The sequence below is a fragment of the Echinops telfairi genome, unplaced genomic scaffold (genome assembly GCF_000313985.2).
Source record: "Echinops telfairi isolate 266 unplaced genomic scaffold, ASM31398v2 ScPeMD7_25;HRSCAF=90, whole genome shotgun sequence".
Taxonomy (NCBI): domain Eukaryota; kingdom Metazoa; phylum Chordata; class Mammalia; order Afrosoricida; family Tenrecidae; genus Echinops; species Echinops telfairi.
This window is the reverse complement of record NW_022103922.1, coordinates 22,142,568-22,163,205: the sequence shown is the minus strand read 5'-3', so window position 1 is coordinate 22,163,205 and position 20,638 is coordinate 22,142,568.

Below are 20,638 nucleotides of genomic sequence, written 5' to 3'. Positions count from 1 at the left end.
TATCAGGGGATGTAATACAATCTTTTAAGCTATTTCATAATGACACAGTTTGAATTAAAAAGAAAATAAATCAATAAAACTCTTGAAAATTAATATTTCTGGATCTTTTGGAAGGTACTTTTATTCTTTGAGGCTGTGATATAATTTATTTTTAATGTAACTAAGTATAGTATTCCCTCATATTATAGAAATATATGCAGTAGTTTATTTAATCAGTCTAATCTTAAAAATTATAAACACAAGGAAAATGCTTGCAATCTAATATTAAATAAATAAAACCAAACACAGGTGTAGTGGATGTGATGATGTTCTCCCATGGTTTCAGCTACGGATACTTTCCATAGCCCTCAGTTTCCATTCATCATTGATCTAGATCACATGGTGAATTACATGATCTTTATTGAATCAATTATCATGCTGTAGCATCAAAACAAGTCTCACAGTTTCGCATGAAAATTCCGTCACACCAAAACCTCTTTCCTTCTGGTATGGTGTGGTGTGTAGACATAAAGCTTAGAAATGTTTCAGTCATGTTGACATCTTAAGGAGAGGTAATAAAACTGATACCTAGAAGGAAAATGGACTAAGAGAATCACAGAGCCTGAACCCTGAGCAAACTGTGCCACAAACTTATCCTTCCTCTAGGCCTTTTCAATTACATGAAATGTTCTTGCTTTGAAAAAAGATATATCTGAAAATGAAAAGAAGGAAACACCATTTCTAAGAGCGGAGTTTTTAATCTGCAGCATAAAACCTATACTGACTAGAGACACTGATGATTTATGGGTTGGTTATTTGGGAAAGCCAAATTCTGGAACTCAAATTAACATTAGCACTCACAGTTGCACGGAGATGGAAGATAAAGCAGGATGCAAGATTGGGGCTCCATGAAGTTATTTCCCTGAAACATTATTATTTGGGGGGGGGTCTATAAAGGGAGCAATCACTCCCATTTAGAGATTAAATGGAAATTCAGTTTTGGAGTCAGGAGAAAATACTCTATGCTTCATGCATTCTATGATTTTAAATTGCTTCAACGTAGACTGTGCCATGCCATGTTAGAATACTGGACTGGCCTAAAGAGCTCTTTAGAACTGGGCAAACGTGAAGCCACCGTTTTTAGATATTATACTATAGACAATGGAGATCTCATTTCTAAATAAAGGTATACATGGGCTGATCCTCGTGATTGTCCAGGATTTCAACAGGATACAATGTCTGGGCCATAGTGCAGGGAAGAGCCCACACACATGACTGTAGGTTGTATCACGTCCTGAGAAGAGAACAATCTCGAGATTGAGGATGTTGAAACAACTAGCTGTACAACCAGTTGTGGACAGGGTCCCAGAGAGGTGAGAATTGCATATTTCAAAATTCCAAAGTTTGTTACAGTAGTACTATTAATTCTCTGGGTGAATTCTGAGATCCACATGTACAGGTAAACATTCTGGAAGGACTAGAAGAGATCATTCTGCAAGAGATGCCATCAAGTCAGACTCCTGACAAAGCCAACTCTCCCTTTTAATAGATGGGTAGCCAATATCGCAACTCTAACTCTATCCTCGCTTCATCCAATCTCACTTTCTGCCACAGCACCCCACAACATTCTGCAATACTCTATCAGTTACATAACACTTTCTCATCTACATATTGTCACCAATCCTTACTCCTCATAGGCACGTGAGGGGAAAGCATCATATAAAAGACACAGTGTCTTTAGCACAAAGTCTCCACAAAGTAAATATCCGATAAATGTTAACTATGATCTGTAAACACTACAGAAAATACATGGAAATTTAACAAACTTAATCCTGACACAAGAATATCCAGGATAAAAAAGTTTACCAAAGAAAATCACCCTGTGGGAAGCTGTAGCGCTTCCTGGTCTTTTGAGCCACATGGCCAGTTTGGTTCATAGATGGTACCAATCCACACAGAAAAGGGGTTTAAGTGTTTCGGGGTTGTTGTTTGTTTTGCTCAGAATTCCCCTCAGGAATCAAGATGATCTTTGTTCGGGAGTTCGTGGATGTGGGCCAATACAGTGAGAATCTGTAAGAAATACATTAGAGGAATCTAGCCTGTGTTAAAGAAAGCATTTTGGTCATTAGAAGAGGCAGAGAATTAGTCTTGTTAGGGTAGAATGAGGGTTTTTAAAGTGATTCTACTGGTCTTTGTGAGCTGCCTGATTCATCCTATTACTTTATTCAAATGATAAGAACAGCTGAAAATTGCACAAGATGAAATAATTTGCATGAGGCCAAAGACGTTGTAACCTTAAGTAAGATTAACGAGCTTTTCTCTGGAGCATCGACTTAGACAGACCCTGGAGTATTTTCCTGGTCCTCTGACCTGAGAGGGCAATAGACCTTAGCCTCCTACTGGGTGGATAGGTGCCACCCACTCACTATCCAAGGACATACATAACAGTGGCCCCTCAAGCATAATCATCCTGTCAACCTTTTACCACTCCATGCCCCATTTACACGGCTGGTGTTTTAACACTTCTGGTCCTGCAGTAAATTTAGCACAGTGTCATGTAAAGTGTTATTCTTCTCCAAAGAGAACATATTTAATCTTTTCCTTTGCAGAGAAGCAGCCCTAAGTGTATTCCTCAATTCTTTCAGCATAGCCTTGTATTTTGGCATGTGACTTAAATAGAAATGTTTTCCAAAGCATGTGAAACACAAACAACATCAGAACCATTTCCAGGCAGGGTACCAAATAAGTGCCTGCCGAGGCCGGAGTTCAAAAGCAGCAAAGGGATAGAAGACGACTGCATGCACATCATCCGTCATGTTTCTGTCTAAAGCACAGAGCCAGGAGAGTCTGTTGCCCCCGTCACTCCTGGGAGTGTAGAGCCTATCCGTCTCAGAGCCTATCAATCTCGCATTTCAGCCATGTCCTCTCTGCCTTTCATTCTCCACTCGAGTTGCAGATCTGGGGCTTTCTGCAGATGATCCCTGCCCTTCCATCTGCTTTGGCATCTGTGCCAGAGCAGGAGCTAAGCTTCCCAGCTGTGGTTTCCCTTGCCCAAGCCTCCAGGACCAACGCTGCAGATGCTCTAAGCACCATGTAATTGGGAGAGTCTTTCAACTGCTGCTCACAGGTTTCGTTTGAGTAATGCAGAGAAAACAGAATCTATCCAAGGTAATCCTGAAAAAAGTAGTTGCTCCTCTGTACCCAAAGAGCCCCAACAAATGGCCAAGGAAAGAATGTCCCAAGATTTCTGCTAATAATGATTCAAAGCACTGATGATCTCATGTAGAACAAGAATATATACGGAAACCAAGACAATTTAATTTAGCAATTATGTATTCTACAACTTGATTTTTTTCTGTTTATATAAAAATGCACATTTATCCTGGAAACTACTAGGGCAGCAGTTCAAAGCCAACAGCTTCTCTGGGGGTGGGGGAGATGAGGCTTTCTCCTGTAAAGATAGGCTCAGAAACCCACAAGGGCAGTGCTACTCTATTCTAGAGGGTCCCTGATTGGAATTGACTCAGTGGCAGTGAGTTTGTTTTCTGGCTGTTGTTTTTTGTTTTGTCTTGTTTTATTAAATGAATAAATCATTTTATTGGGGTCTCTCAGAGCTCTTATAACAATCCATACACCAATTTTTTTCAAACACATTTGTACATATGTTGCCATCATTGTTTTCAAAACATTGTCTTTCTGCTTGAGCCCTTGGTATCAGCTCTTTTTTTCCCCTCCATCCCCCACACTCCCACCTTTGTGGATCCCTGATAAATTATAAATTATTATTATTATTTCTCTATCTTACACTGTCCGCTGTCTCCCTTCACCCACATTTCTGTCGTTCATTCCCTGGGGTGGGGGTTATACATCTATCGTTTTAGTTGGTTCACAATTTCTCCCCTTCCTCCCCTACCCTCATGGTATGGCTTCTCCCATTACTGCTCCTGAGGGGTTTCTCTGTCCTGGATTCCATGTATCAGCAGCTCTTATCTGTACCAGTGGACATGCTCTGGTCTAGCCAGTTTTCCAAGGTAGAACTTGTGTCATAATACTGAGGGGGCGGAAGAATTACAGAACTAGAGGAATGTGTGTTCTGTCATGCTATGCTATACCCTGGCTGTCTCGTTCTTTCCTTGTGACCCTTCTCTGAGGGAATGTCCAATTTTTCTACAGATAGGCTTTGGATCTCCACTCAGAACCCCATCCTTTGCATTGGTATATTTGTTTGTTTGTGGTCTTTTGATGCCTGATACCGGATCCCATCAACACCTCATGATCACACAGGTTGATGTGCTTTGTTGCTTCCCTGCTAGAGAGCCGCTGGTTTATCTTCAAGCCTTTAAGACCCAAGACACTATATCTTTTAATAGCCAGGCACCATCATTTGCTTATGCATCCATTTTGACTTCAGCGATTGTGTTGGGAAGGTGAGCGTCACAAAATGCCAGTTTATTAGAACAAAGTGTTCTTGGTTTGAGGGGAGTACTTGAGTGGAGACCCAATGCCCATCTGCTACCTTAATATATAATATTTAAATATATAAAAATAGACTTATATCTCAATCATTATGTATTAATACATTTACATATGTGCATGCCTATATTTATACCTCTCCAAATGTCTTTTGCTTCCTAGTTCCTTCTTTTATTTTTTTTTCACTTTCCTCCTGTCCCACTATCATGTTTAACCTTCATTCAATTCTCAGTACTTTCTCTCAGTTACATTGCACTTGCTCAAACCCCACAGGCAATATACACCCTTCTCACCATAGATTTTCGTTCTCTTATTGTTCCCTTGTCCCTGGGCATGTTGGCTCCCATCCCCCCCTTTCTCCAACCCTTCTCCCCCATGTCCCCTGAAGCCATAGGCCCCATCATTTTCTCCTCAGAATTGGTTTTCCTGCCAATCTTTCTTTTTAATCGTTTTATTAGGGGCTCATACAACTCTTATCACAATCCATACATACATCAATTGTGTAAAGCACATTGGTACATTCATGGCTCTCATCATTCTTAAAACATTTGCTCTCCACCTCAGCCCCTGGCATCAGCTCCTCATTTTTACTCCTCCCTCCCTGCTTCCCCTCCCTCATGAACCCTTGATAATTCATAAATTATTATTTTGTCATATCTTGCCCTGTCCGACATCTCCCTTCACCCACTTTTCTGTTGTCCATCCCACAGGGAGGAGGTCACATGTAGATCCTTGTAATCCCTTCCCCCTTTCCAACCCATCCTCCCTCTACCCTCCCAGTATGGCCACTCACACCATTGGTCCTGAAGGGATCATCTGCCCTGGATTCCCTGTATTTCCAGTTCCTATCTGTACCAGTGTACATCCTCTGGTCTAACCAGACTTGCAAGGTAGAATTGGGATCATGATGGGGTGGGGAAGGGGAGGAAGCAAAACTGACCAATTTTTGTTATTAGTCGTTTGCACCTTATTTGCATGATTCCAGCCAATCAGTTGATGGGAAGTACAGAGATATAGATTAAAGAGCTGTATTTAGGCCATTTCACTTCATCACACAAACATAATGTCCTGGTCCAGAGACCTAACTCTTCTGAGGATAAGTCTAAAGTAAATGAGCTCAAGCTTCTCCTTCCCCACTTCTCTGGAGCATTATAACTATTTTCTTCCAAAATAGACTTATGCTTTAGGCATAGGCAAATCCAAACAGCCCTTTCCAGTTTGATCTTTAAAAAACTTTTCTTATATTATCACAGTATAAACTTCTTATGCTCGTAGTCTTACTCAAATGTGTGCATTATCTAGAAACCTGACAAATTTAGGAACCAGGAAATATCATTTCTATTGGCTTTATGTCCCTCAAGAGTAGCACACAGCTCTAACTAACACACCCTCCATAAACATTTGTTGATGAGGATTAATGACTTCTAAAGCATGTAATCACACAGAAATAGTTTGAGCTTGTTTGTTTTTAAGTTAAAATTCTGAAAATTGTCGTACCTATCATATGAAGGAATTTCCATCATCAACTAAAAATTGAAGCTCATATAAACACTTTGACAGAATAACTGTTTGCCTCTTTCCATTAAATAATATCTGGAAATGATTTTTTTAAAGCTGGTTTAGTCTTTCTCTGAACAACACATTCATCATGTTGCCAAAGGGATGATTTATTAAAGCAAAAATGAAATATCTTATGCACCACAGCATAATGGATTTTTGTGCTGCTGTTAGTATTACTCTTGTCTTATTTCGCTCACAGTTCAGTACTTTACCATAATTAGCTAAATAACTGGACTAATGTATGTAACTTAACAAAGATCACACTCCAAATATTATTGAAGTACATGTAATCAATTACTAAATATCCATGATGCTGGGAAAATGCTAAATCTGACACGGAAATACAGTTTCATTTGTTTCAGAGAATACATGTTTGTAAAATTGAGGGGGGGGGGGAATCAATAATAGAAGAAGCTTCAGACATAGAATTAATAGGTGTTAGCAGGCCAAAAATTTTAGCCCAAAGCTGAAAATGCATGATTTTACCATTGCTTCACTTTCCTGTGAATAAGCATTTATGACATGAGTATTAAGTAGAGTCAAACATTTTTTCAATAAACTGCTCATTGTATTAACATGCATTCATGTCTCCTATGAAATTTTATAGAAAATTTCAATTAGAGCTTTTGTAGTGAAGTAAGGCAAATAGTAGGGAGAATAATAAAGAATATTTTCTAAATATACAAATAACAAAATTTAAATGATAGACGCACATTTATCTTTAGAGGGAGAAATAAAATACTGGATCCAGCTCCAAGTATGGTAGGGGAGAAAGAAGAGACCACACCATCTTTCACCTACTGCCTCCAAGATTCCTCCCACCTGGGATGATTCACTGTGCACAAAAGACGCAAATGGGACTGCTATAAGCACCGATGCCACTGAGCTCTGTGTGGTAGTTATATCATTGTCAGTTTAAGGATTACGCGTGTAGGAGTGGAGTCTAGTCTGTTAATCAGGATATAGCCAATGAGACTTCTGTGTGGGCATAGCCTTTCCCTAAGGATTCTGGGAATTCCGGTATTTCCTCCGTGGAGGTAGGAAACTCTCGGCTCACACCCTGGGAGACATAGCAGCTGACCAGACACATGGGCCCACCCTGATGCAGCCCTGGAAGCTGGAGAAGCCATGTGGAGACCCCTGCCAGTGCTGAGATGTTTCCAATGCCACTGGATCCAAAGACTTTGTACCCACTGGCCTGTGATCTTCCACATTCGGTGTCATTGCATGTGTTTGTGAGTCTGAAGAGGACTTTATAGATTGGTATCAGACATATAGACTAATAGCAGACTTATGGACTTGATCTGGACTGGGGTGGGATGTTTTCTCAATGTTTACTTGCTCTCGCATATAAATCTCTTTCTTATACACATATGTATGTTCCTGGATTTGTTTCTCTAGTCTACCCAGACTAACACACTCTGAAAATCTGGTGTGTGTCCTTTTAAATAGGGCCCAATTCTTGTCCTCTCTGAAGGTTTTTTGTTGTTATCATGTTTAATAGAAAGCCATCTAGTTGCATGGAAGAAAAACATGGTTATACCAACTGCATGGTTTAGGGAGGGGAGGGGACAGGAGGACACTGGACATTTGCATAAAAATATCAATGAGTCCAAGGTGAGCACCCAGAATGGAAAATCAGCTGGAATCAAAAATAACAAGTCACTGGGGCAGCACAGTCATATTCTATGCTGGCCAGGGGCATCACTAGGGTGGCTTACCCAGGTAGCCACCCCGGTGCCCATAGCTCAGGGTGTCACAGTCCCGCCTCCTCCATGGACCTCCTCCCACACCAGACCATGCAGAATCCTTAGTATTGTTGCTTAGCGATTGTAATCATGAACTAAAACTCAAAAAACCAAACTCACTGCCATCGAGTCAATGCTGACTCATAGTGACCCCCTGACGGTTTCCGAGACTAACTGTTTATGGGCGCATAAAGCCAGCCCAATCTTTCTCCCATGGAGCAGCTGGTGGTTTCAAATTGAGCACCGTGTGGACTGAAACCCACCTCGTGACCACTGTGCCACCAGGGTTCCATCAGTCCTAGAATACTATGTGATAAATATAGTCATAAATTGCATCTATATCATGTTTCTTAGATTGTGTGAACACTAACGATACAATTTTTAAATTGCTGTAAATTGCATTGCAACATTATTTGTTATCAGTAAATGAGTGGAAGCTTTTTTCGCCTTCCTTTTCTTTAACTACTACTTCATTCTGAAAAAGTTGTTAATATGGATGCATAAATACTAAGAATCACAATATTGTAACTAGGATTCCAGAAAATTTGACAAAAACAGCAGATAATAAAAAAAAAACAAACCACTGGTCACCCTGAAAATAAGTATGGTTGCCCTGAAAATAAGTATGCGTGTGTGCTTATAGTCCATACAATGTGAACAAATAAAGATTAAAAAAAACACGCTACCATCAGTCAATGCCAACTCACAGGGGCAGTTTAGCTCTGTCCCATACGGTAACTCTGTAACAGGAGTGCAAAGCCTGTCTTTCTCTTGCTGAGTGGCTGGTGGTTTCGAACTGCTAACTTTGCAGTTAACAGTCCAACTTATAACCATCGTGTCTCCATGGCTCCTTGATCAAGTCAAAGTGTCCTTCTAATTGGGTAATAATGATAACTCCGACCAAAATACATTGAAAAGGTTCACAAAAAGAATTAACATAGCATTTCAACCTAATCTGTATCTTGATATATGCAAGCTGGCCTTATGGGAAGACATATTTTTGTTGTCATAACTTCAACTTCAGGAGCTGTTTTGCTTAAAAATAAAGCATTTCTGCTGAAAGCTTACCAAAAAGGTTAAGGTGTCACGCCCTCTGATGGTGTCCCCATCCGCACATCTCCATAATGAGAACAGGGCTGCCTTAAATGCATCCATTTTCGTTTCTTTTCCTACAGACCAGCATTTTGCTGAGCTATTTTCCTATGAGCCACTCGGGTTGTGGCAGGACCAGATTATGTAAGGGTTCTAAAGAACGTGGACAGAATAACTTTGTCTTAGATCCAAATTCATGGGAGAGAGAAGCTAATTGGCTGCTTAAAAGCCAAAGGGTAATCTCCTACAGGGTGAGCAGTAGACAGGGTGTCTGAGTCATTTCGTGTCAGGTTGTCACTCCCAAAGCTATCACAGAAATTTGGATTAAGCTAAAAACAAGGCCCCTGCTTTCCACTGTCGGCTGTACCTAAAGCTCATCACAGAAGCCACGTTAGTCAGGCCCGCCAGTAACTCAGCTCTAATGGCAAACACCAGAACCTATGCAACTCCCACTGCACCCAGATGAAGTGGTTCACTTCACTGTGCTCTCAGCCTAGAATTCGTTAAGGCATCACAACTCACAGGGACTGTATTAGTCTAGGTACTTTGGAGAAACAAATCCACGGCGACTCACGTATAAGAGAGAGTTTTATGTAAAGAAAAGGTGCATCACGAAAACATCCCAACCCAATGCTGCCCAAGCCAAGTCCAACATTAACCCATTAACCCAACACCAGTCCACAAAGTCCTCCACCTCACAAAACAGAGGCAATGATGCCGACTGCAGGAGGAAAGCTGAGTCCGTGAACGTGTAAGCATCTCAGCACTGGCAAGGGTCTCCACACGGCTGCTCCAGCACCCAGGGCTGCATCGGGATAGGTCCATGCGGCTTCTCCTTGGGGATGTCTTGTAGGAAGTCCATCTTGCAAGCTGAAGCAGGGAACTGCTGAGGCAGCTGCACCCGATGCAACCATCACAAAACAAGAGACCCGAGAACTAGAAAGGCGAGGCTTCACCACCCATTTATCCCTCCGCCTTTCAACCAGCACCACATGTGATTATCGGCCAGGCTGGCACAATTAACTAACTCAGGGACCAAGATGAAACCCAAAGAAATCAGATGTGATTCAAAGCACCTCTACTTCCGATCCTGTACATTTTCACAGGGGCAGACAGCCTCGTCTTTCTCCTGTAGTGTCCAAGAGAGAGGGTAAAACTTTTACTTCAATAGCTTGCTGGCCAATAACACAAAATAAGTAAAAAAAAATATTACAGTGCCTAGGACCACCACCAGCACAACAAAAGAACCCAAACCGAACTAGAGGCTTCACCGATCTTAGTGAAAGGAAGGACAAATAATTCTAAACTCATATTACATATCATTTTATACATATATACACAAGATATACATATTTTATTACATATGTATATGAAATATTCAATTATATGCTAACTTATTAATATCTATATTCTATTTGTAATGATAGTTATTGTTAGTTGATTGATAATATGAGTACGTTCAAAGATGTACTGATAAAAACTATATTGTATAGTATACTAAATCAATAAAATGCTATTGAATCAATTTGACTGATAGCAACACTATAGGGTAGAATTGCCTCATCGGGTTTCCAAATCTGTAAATATTTATGGAAATAGACTGCTACATCTTTCTTCTCCCCAAAAGTAAGTGGGTTCAAAACTCCAATCAATGGTGATCAACATAGTACTTAACTCCTATGACATCAGGGCTTCTGAAGGTATGATAAATGGTATATTGAACAAATGATCTTGCTACAAAATCATATTTTTGTTGTTGTTAGAAACTGTAGAGTCATTTCAAACTCAGGTCTATGTAAAGGGTAGCATAAGAAAAATTACCTGTGTTGAAATTCACACTCTTAGTAATATTATCATAGTTTGTTATGATACACACAGTCAAAAGCCTTTGAACAGTCAATAAAATACAGCTAAATATTTTTCTGGTATTTTCTGCTTTCAGTCAAGAGCCTCCTAACATTAGCAATGATATCCCTCAGTCCACAATCTCTTCTGAATCCAGCTTGAATTTCTAGCAGCTACCTGTTGAAGTATTGTTGTATACATTTTTAAAATAATCTTCAGTGATATTGCTTAATAGTTTCTACATTCTGTTTGGTCACTTCTCAGTCAGTTGGCCATATAGCTGTTTTCCAAATTGCCTAGCATAGATTAGTGAATTCTTCCCGTGTACCCATCAATTCCAGAAGCCTCTTTTTTCATTAATGTTTTCAGAGCAACTTGGATTTCTTCCTTCAGTGTCATGAGTTCTTGATAACACACTACCTCCTGAAATATTTGGCTGTCGATTATTTTTGCTATGGTGACTCTGTATTCCTTCCATTTTCTTTCGATGCTTCCTACACTTTTCAATAGGTTGCTTCAACATTCCTTCAATAGTTCAACTTGAGGCTTGGGTTTTTCTTCACTTCTTTCCACTGAGATATGCTGTGTATGACTTTCATGTTTTGCTCTGCCTCCCAGGCATTTGCACATTTTGTTATAAAACACGCCTTTGTCTTCTCCAGTGGCACTTTGAACTATTCTATTTGTTTTGTCCAATCGTTTTGGAAGCAAGTTTCTTTTAATATCCACTTTGTTCTTTTCTTTATTTCTTATCTTTGTGATGACCTTTTGCTTTCATCATGTATGACATCCTGGATTTCATCCTACAACTTGTCAAGTCTTTGGTCACTAGTGGTCAATGGGTTAAATCTGTTCTGGAAATGTTCTCTAAATTCAGGTGGGCTAAATTCAAGGTGTTCATGTCTCAAGGACGTGCATACCTTTCTTCAACTCAAACTTGCACTAACATATGAGCAAATGATGGTCTATTCCTTTATCCTTGGTCTTGTTTAATCACATTCAGTTTCTCCATCATATCTTTCCATGGATTTAGTCAATTTTATTCCCATGTTTGTTGAGGGTCACGTTATAGTTGCTGTTTGTTGTTGAAAAATGGTATTTGCAATGAAGTCATTGGCTTTAATTTTTGTATCATGAGATCTCTTTATTTCAATAACCAAGACCATATTTTCAAACTACTTATCTTTGTTTCCAACTCTCTCATTCCAATAACCAGTAGTTAGCAATATATCTTGATAGAATTAAGACTGAAGAAGTTGGTAGAATTTCTCTGTTTCTTCATGACTAGTTTTAGTGGTAAGTATGTAAATTTGAATAACAGTTGTATTTGCTAGATCTCATTGTAAAATATACATATTCTCCAATCAAAGAGAGCATTGCATTCAACATAGATCTTGAAGTGCTTTCAGATGATGAATGTGATACCATCTCTTTGAATGTGTCATTGCCAGCATAGTAAACCCAACTCAAAATGGGCAATCCCAATCCATTTCAGTTCTGCCCAGGATACTGGTCATTATTGGTTCAATTCCATTTTTGAAGACTTACAATATTCCTTGATAATCCTTCATACATTCCACCTTCCACTTAGTAATGGATGCTTCAGCTGTTTCTTCTCATATTGAGTTATGCACCATCAGCAAAGGAAGGTCAGAAATCTGGAGAAGACAGCTTTTCTCAAATCATATTTTGAGTGCTTCCAATGTATGGGGCTCCTCTTCCATGACTCTATCTCACAAAGATCTGCTACTGCTCATAAGATCCTTGGTGGCTAATACCCTAGAAATGAAAACCCAACTCTTTTTTCCTCATCTCTCCTTAGTCTAGGAGTTCCACTGAACTCCATGGGTGACCCAGCTGGCATTTAAAATATCAGTGAAATGAATTCCAGCATTATATCAACGTGCAAGCCACCACAGTATAAGAGAGAAACTGACAGAGATGTGGTGGGCATAATCATAGAAATATTTATTAAGCAAATATATCCTTCATAGGCCTATAAATTTTGAAATGCGGGGTTTCCGTTTCTCTGTCTCTTTTCCTAGGAATTCTGTATTCTTTGATTTGCACTAGATGAAAACTGCCATTGTGGCTCATGTGTTCTTTTTTGGTTTTGTTTTTTAATTGAGAACAAAAAGAAGTGGTTAGGGGCAAGTTCAGGGCTTTAGAGTACATGGAGTGAAGCTTTCCAAGTTAAATCTTATAGGACAGCCTTTCAACCTTTGAAATGGGCAGGTATTCATCATGATGGCAAAAATTTGCTCCACATAGATTTCCTGGTCTTTTTCTCACCAATGCAGTTAAAACATCCTCATCATAAAGCCTTTAACTGCTCTGTATTTTTCAAGAAAATCTATCAAGATGACCCCTTTTCAATCCACAATAACAGTCGGCATACACTTGTAAGCTAACCCCTCCACCTTAAATTTGACTGGCCCAGCAGATCCCCCTGGAAGCCATTGTTTTGCTTTGTTTTGATCATTTTATTAGGAGCTTTTACAGATGTCATAACATTCCATTATTCAAACAGGTCAAGAATAATTGTACAATTGCTATTACAGTCAGTGCCAAAACATTTTCTTTCTTCTTGGACTCTTTGATACCAGCTCCTCTTTATCCCCTCTCTCAGCCATCCTTCCCCTCTGGAGCCCTTGTTATTGTTATGTATTTATTATTATTATTATTATTATTATTATTATTATTATTATTATTATTATTATTATATTAGCTGTATCTTACCCCATCCAATATTACATTCACCTACAATTCTGTTGTTGACTCCCCTCAAGTGGGGTAATATAGTCATCATTGCTATCAGCTCGCCCTTTCCCCTCTTTGTCCCTCCCCCTCTCTTCCTGTATCCTCAGGAAATCATTATTCCTATTGCTGTTTCTAAAGGGTCATCCATCCTGGCATTCCTGCATCAAATGATCTTAATTATACAAATGAACATACATAAGTCTAACAATATTAATAAAGTAAAACATAAGACTCAATAGTGAGGGGAGGAAATCTGAAAGAACCAAAGGATAGTTATGTTTTTCATCAGTGCTCTACCACACCCAGGATTCATAATCCCTTCTGTGCGGAACTTCTGAGAGTGACGGTCCAATTATCTTAGGCTGGGTTTTGGGTCTCCACTTCATCCACATCCCTTCACATTTATTTGGTTGCTTATTTTTGAACTTCTGATACCTCTTTCCATTGACACCTCGTGATCACACAGGCTGCTGTGCTTCTTCTAGGTGGGCTTTGTTGCTTCCCAGCTAGATGGCCACTTGTTTAACTACAATCCTTTAAGACCACAGACGCTATATCTTGTAATAACTGGGCACCATTACCTTTCTTCGCCACATTTTCTCATGCACCCATTTTACCTGCAACTATCATATCGGGAAGGTGAGTGTTATACAGTGCCACATAACCAGAGAGATAAAAGATTTATACAAAGGAAAGTAAAAAACACAACTAAAAGACCTAAAAAGTGAACTGCCTAGATGGAACTACATACCATGCTCATGAGTAGGAAGATTTAAAATTGTGAACGTTTTAGTACTACCCAAAGACATCCACAGGTATAATGAAATTCAAATCTAGATTCCATCAAAATGTCTTAAAGAAAATAATATATAATTTTATATTTACATATTCATAAATCTATATATACTTTTTACTTTCTTCTTCTCTTGTTTTCTTTTTTCTTACCTCCTTCCACATTATCATGCTTACCCTTCATTCACCTCTCAGTAATTCCTCTCAGACACATTTCAATTAGTCCAACAGGACCAGGAACACTACTCCCTCTGCACCACCAATTATATCACCCTTCCTGACCCCCTCTCCCTGTCATTACTGGATCAGCAGTCACCTCCCCGCTTTATTCCCTCCCATATCACCCTAAACCTTCCATTCTGTTGCTGTTTATATGGCATTGCTTATCCTGCCTATCTTATATCAATACACACACACACAAGGGAGACAGAGAGAGAGAAAGACCATATACATGGTTCTAAGTCCAACTGGTGTTCTGACCAGAGTAGAAGAATATCTCTCTGTTAAATAGTGAGCAGGACCTGTTAGAATACCTCAGCCCAATCCTTTCTTAAAGAAATGGAAAAGGACAGAGAACCTGGATAAGCCTATTATTACTGAAGAAGTATAAAGTAGACCTTTCACTGTCTTATCTCAGAATCACAGAAGTCAAAGCAGTCTAGTATTGTCACAGACAAATGGAACAGACTGAGAACGTAGAAGTACACCCATCCATATGTGGATCTTCAAGAAAAAGACTGAAATCCATTAAATGAAGAGACAGTTTAAAAGTAGGCCTTTATCAGTAAACCTGTTCTGTGCAGTCCTTACCCTAATTCCTTGGAGTATAAGAATTGTATGATTTGGAAATTTCCATCCTCATCTGCTTATAGATACTGGAGGCCCAAGGCAGAAAGAAACAACTGAAACCATAATCCACTTCTGCATTCCCAGGGAAGATGGTGCCTGGAGGTCCTCTTAGGAGTAACATTAGGAAAAGCAGGGCAGGCTCTTTGGGGTTTGAATGGGATAAAACAAAGCATTTTTCTTTTCTTTTTCTTTCTAACATGGAGGTGCTACTCACAGAAGAATGTGGTAGTGACTCTTCCCATCCCCTCCCCTTGAGTTTTTATTCTGTTATTTATCTTGTTTTGGATGCCTAAAAGTATATATTTCTTCAATTGCATATGAAAAATGCACTCGATATTGAGAGAAAAATAAAGTAGAACACATTTAAACTTTGGTTTTCTTTCTCAAATTCACAATTTTATTGGCTGTCAACCTTTTGGAAAAAAAATCTACTCAAACCCCAAACAAAACTCACTGCTATCAATTAAATTTCAATTCACAGTGACCCCATAGAACAAAATAGAATGTCCCTGTAAGTTTCCCTGGATGTAGATCATGAAGGAAGCAGACTGCAACAGCTTTCCCCTCGGGAGTTGCTCATGGGTTCTAACTCTGACCTTTCAGGTAGCAGCTGCGTGCTTTAATTACACAACTATCAGAATTCCTTAATCATCTACTCTGGAAGCCACTCATTAACTAGATAAAACCACAATGATCATGTTTGGAGATGTTATTAGTTGCTAGTTGCTAACCAGTCAACTGCATGTGTATCATTATCAAACTGTGCGTCTATGAAGCAGAAGTATGAAGTAGGGTGTTCAATGGTTGATTTTTCAAAAGTAGGTCACCAAACCTTTCTTCTGAGGCGCTTCTGGGTGAACTTGAGTCTGCAAACTTTCCATAAGCAGCTGGACACATTAACCATGTGCACCAGGAAGATATGGAATAATAATAACAACATAAAATTGATCAAGGATTCACAAGGGTGGGAGGGGAGAAAGAGGAGCTATAACAAGGGCTCAAGTAGAAAATGTTTCGGAAATGGTGTTGGCAATACATGTACAAATATGTTTGATACAATTGATATATGGAATGTTATAAGAACTAAATAGCCCCCCATAAGCCAAGGTAAGGTGTAGTTATCTGTGTTGTAACCTCCTTTAATTATTCCAGTGGCTCTCGGGGGCTGGAATACTGCCCATTTTGGAAAAAAAACTGGTTTAGAGGAATATGACTGATTTTTTGTATGTGAATGAAATATCTTATTACTGTGCTAAAATTTTCAATTAATTCCACGGGTTCAGTTACTGAGTTTCCGGGTTTTTTACCCTCCATATATAGTATTATGTAATCTGAAAATAGGAATAGTCTTACGTATTCCTTATCAATTTGGATGTCTTTTATTTCACTTTCATGCCTTGTTTCCCGGACTAGAACTTCCAATATTGAATAGTAGTGGCAACAGAGGGCATCCTTGTCTGGTTCCCATTTTCAGTGAGAATGCTTTCAATCTCTCTCCATTGGAAATAATATTGGCCATTAATTTTGTGTATACACTCTTAAGCATGGTGAGAGAATTTCTCTATAATTGAAATTTTGCTTAGACGTGTTATTAGGCATTGGTGGTGGATTTTGTCAAATGCCTTTTCTGATTAGTTTGATATAACTATGTACTTATTTTCAGTTGTTTTTTTATGTTACAGATAATGGTGATTTGTTTACTAATGTTGAAAACTCTTTGCATGTCTAGTACATATCCTGCTTGGTTATGATACATTATTTTTTGGATACATTATTCTATTGGCTAAGATTTTATTGAACATTTTTGCCTCCATGTTCATGAGGGATGAGCTCACCCTTATTGAGCCAGTTCAAACTCAGACAACTCCACAGGTCAGAGGACTGCTTTCTAGGGTTCAGAGACTCCAAATCTTTGCGAAAGCAAACTGCTTCATTTTTGTCTCACAGAGAAGCTGGTAGACGCCAATCAACTTTGTAGTTAGTAGCCCCATGCTTAAAACATTGTCCCATCAGGGAGAGATCTGGGCCTCGAATATACGTTGTTGTTGTTGTTGTTGTTGTTGTTGTTATGTCTTTTTTAATCATTTTATTGGGGGGGGGGCACAGGAGGGTATATGGATTGCACACGTGTATACCTCTACTGAAAAGGCAGTGAGTCCCTGATGCATGCACGGGCCCTGTCTTCAGTTCCAAGTTCACAGGCCTTCCTCACCATGTTAATCCACCATTAAAATGTCTCAGCCCACTACTGATGAGTGGCTCCGTCCCACTTACTGGCACCCTTACCACTCTGCAGTCACCCAACCCACTAGAATTCTCACCCACTTCCCTTTTTTTTCTCTCTAGGGTCTAGCTCATCCTCTGCTCATTTAAATTACTCTACTTACACTGTGTTTCCTTCTTAATGAGGAGTCCCTGAAGTGAGCTTCTCACCTATGTGTGTCGCCTCAATATCATACAATGTATGCTGGGCCCCTGCTCTGTCTCTCTCATCAATCACTGTTTTCATTCGCTACTATTCTATCTGCTTTTCTTTTAATTTCCTAATTAGTGCTTAACCCAATTTGTTAGCATTTCAATAGATGCTTAGAATTCCAGAATTCCCATCTGTGTCTGTTGTACCTGGTCTTTTCTGTAGAAGAACTGGGTGGTGTGTGTCCTTGGGATGCCATCTTGTCGCCTTCCTCCCCTACACCATGTACTTTAAAAACGCTCTCCTGAAATCATCACTTAGTCCTAACAGCAACATAGACAGGCAATGATTAGATTTTGTGAGGCTAAGTGATGTGCTCAAGGGTGTATAAATAGAAAATGGCTACATAGATGTATCTAATCTCAAAACTATATCCTTTTCAGCATGCCACACTACTGCTTTTTCAGGTTTAAAAATCCTAGAAGTTATTATACAAACCTGAAATTTTTATTTTTAAGATATTTTGTCTCTGATTTACTTAATGCTTTATCATCTATATTTTGTTTATGTATATAAATATATATCATACATTGCATATTTACATATACTATACCCATATACATATTTACACACATACACTAGTGTCCATTAATCCAAACTGAAGGAAATTGAGTCAAATTAAAGTAACCAAAAGTTGCTTGCTGACCCAATGGACATTATTCATATGCACTCTGGGGCTTTATATGAAATGAACTTGATAACAGCATCCATAGAACAGACAGGTTCTAATGACGGTCATGCTTCTGAGTTTTAAACCTAAGGTCACTAATTAGGCAGAGAGCTCAGCTCTTTCCTAGTCTACCTCCTATCAAAATGATTATGAGCAAATAAAAAATAAGACATAGCATCTATGTTCTCATCATTTCTTAAGCATTAGAAACCCTTTTTGACTTATTTTCTAGAAGGATGTTTTACTAAAAAGGCAATTATTTCCCAATTTAGATATCTGTTGACTGAGCCCCAGTTGTGCTTGCCGTCATCGTTGTCCTGGTCTAAGTTAAACATAATGGTTTGGGGATTTAGAGATTCTTAGAACTCTAAAGATTGCACATAATGGAGCCCAAGTGATGCTGCATTATTGGCAATCTTCCTGGAACTAATAACAGCAATTATTGGGCCTATAATCTCCTAGGAATTAACAGCCAACCTCTTTTTTCTCAATTTTCAGGGCATCATCATTACCATTAAAAGGCAGTTAAGATGATAATGCGCCGCTGTAACTCATACAGCGGGCAGTAAAGGGTTAGACAAGAGTGCCGAGGCAGCAGTCCTTATTCAGCCTGTAGATCTGAATGCCCTTCCCGTTGGCCTGCTGCTTGGAAAAACCTTAGAGTGACAGGAGAGATGCCACCCTAGATAAGGGTTTCTGTTTGTTGATATGGATATTCGGTTTGGGGCCTACTGATACTGCAGAAAATCAGTTCTTTCTCAACCAAGTGATAGGATTTCTTGTGGACCTACCTATGAAAGGACTTTCACTTATTAAGAAGATAGCCAAACAAAGGAGCAGAGTTATGGCATTCCCAAAGAGTGTAACAAGCAGTTTGTCTTACGAGAGAATGAGTTATAAAAAGTACCCAAGAAAAGGCAAAGTCATCGATGTGCAAAGTGCAGCACAGGGAGAGTGGATGTAGAAATATCATTTAAATCAATAACCAGGTGCCCAGCACATTGTGCTGAGTGATGTTGATGATATAGAGAACCAGGCAGACATGGTCCCTTCACTTATGATGCTTACACATACCAGGGAAAGTCAAAATATTGCTCAAAATTACTTAAACAATGTGAAGTTACTGTTTCTCAATACATCAGTGATCTAGATCTATTCATTTCTGAACGTGAAGTTTCCATGTATCTAACCCTTCCCTGAAGAATTCCACAAGCTTCAGTTGACACCATTCCAAAGTATCAGTCTTGGCATCCTCTAGTGACCCAAATTGTGTTCCTCTGCATCGTTCTTTGGACTTGGGAAACAAAAAGACGTTTGGAAGGGCAAGGTGAAGGCTATAAGATAGACTTGGCTACTGATAAAGAATGAACAGGTGCATTGTTATGACAGAAAAGAAAATCCCTTGGTGCAACTTTTTCTGGCCTATTTCCTCATCAATACAGTTTCAAACTTCTTAATACTTCTTCCTAATAAGTTCTCGTGATTACCCTGTGTCCTCAGGGAAAATTATCAAGATTACCCCCATTAGCATTCCAAAGCACAGCCAACAGAACTTTATAAGCTAACCTCTCTGCCTTGACTCTTACTGGTCAAGCGGATCCCCCTGGAAAGGCACTGTTTCGATTGGACCATTTTTACTTCTTTTTTTTAAGGTACCCTGAGATGTACTTAATTATTTAATATGGCCTGTGCTGACTTAATTAATGTTCTATAATTTATCTCCAGGTTATAAAATTCATTTCAATGGCTCTGCAGAATTAACAGACAAAATTCATGACAAGTTATAATGCAGTGATAACTGTTTAGGGTAGTTGTTTCTTAGGGCATGTTTCAAAGTTTCAGATCTGCTAATAAATGCCCACAGAGGCATAGCAGTCTGCTGTAACCTTCAACCCAAAGGCACTCAACTCCATTCCTGTGGATCAGCAAATTCAATGTCCCCAATAAGTGCCCAGAAGCCTCCTATTCCACAAGCCAGCCTCCTACACAGAAGCATTCGACTTTAGATGATTTGTGACTGGAAAAGTCTACAGTTTAGTTCTATGCTCTCTGACTCCTGGTCCTGCTGCTGCTTTAATTAGTTAGCTGTCATCTGGATTCAGGAGGCTCACCGCCCAGCGATCTCAGGCCCAGAGGACACACTCCACTCCTGGTTCTTGCTGTAATGTGATTTCTCCTCCTGCCTCTCAGAGGGCTCATTTTATACACAGTAGGACAGCACTCCGTGAATCCTGTTGCTATTACTCACAGGTGAACCCTATCTGTGTCTTCCCCCACACTTTTTTTTAATCAGACCCATGGGAAAGTTCATTTGCTGGGAGTTAGAAACTTTGTCTAGAAGAGCCACATTGAACAGCCCCTGCTTACCCCTCTAACCTAGGTCTCCCTTTTGTGATG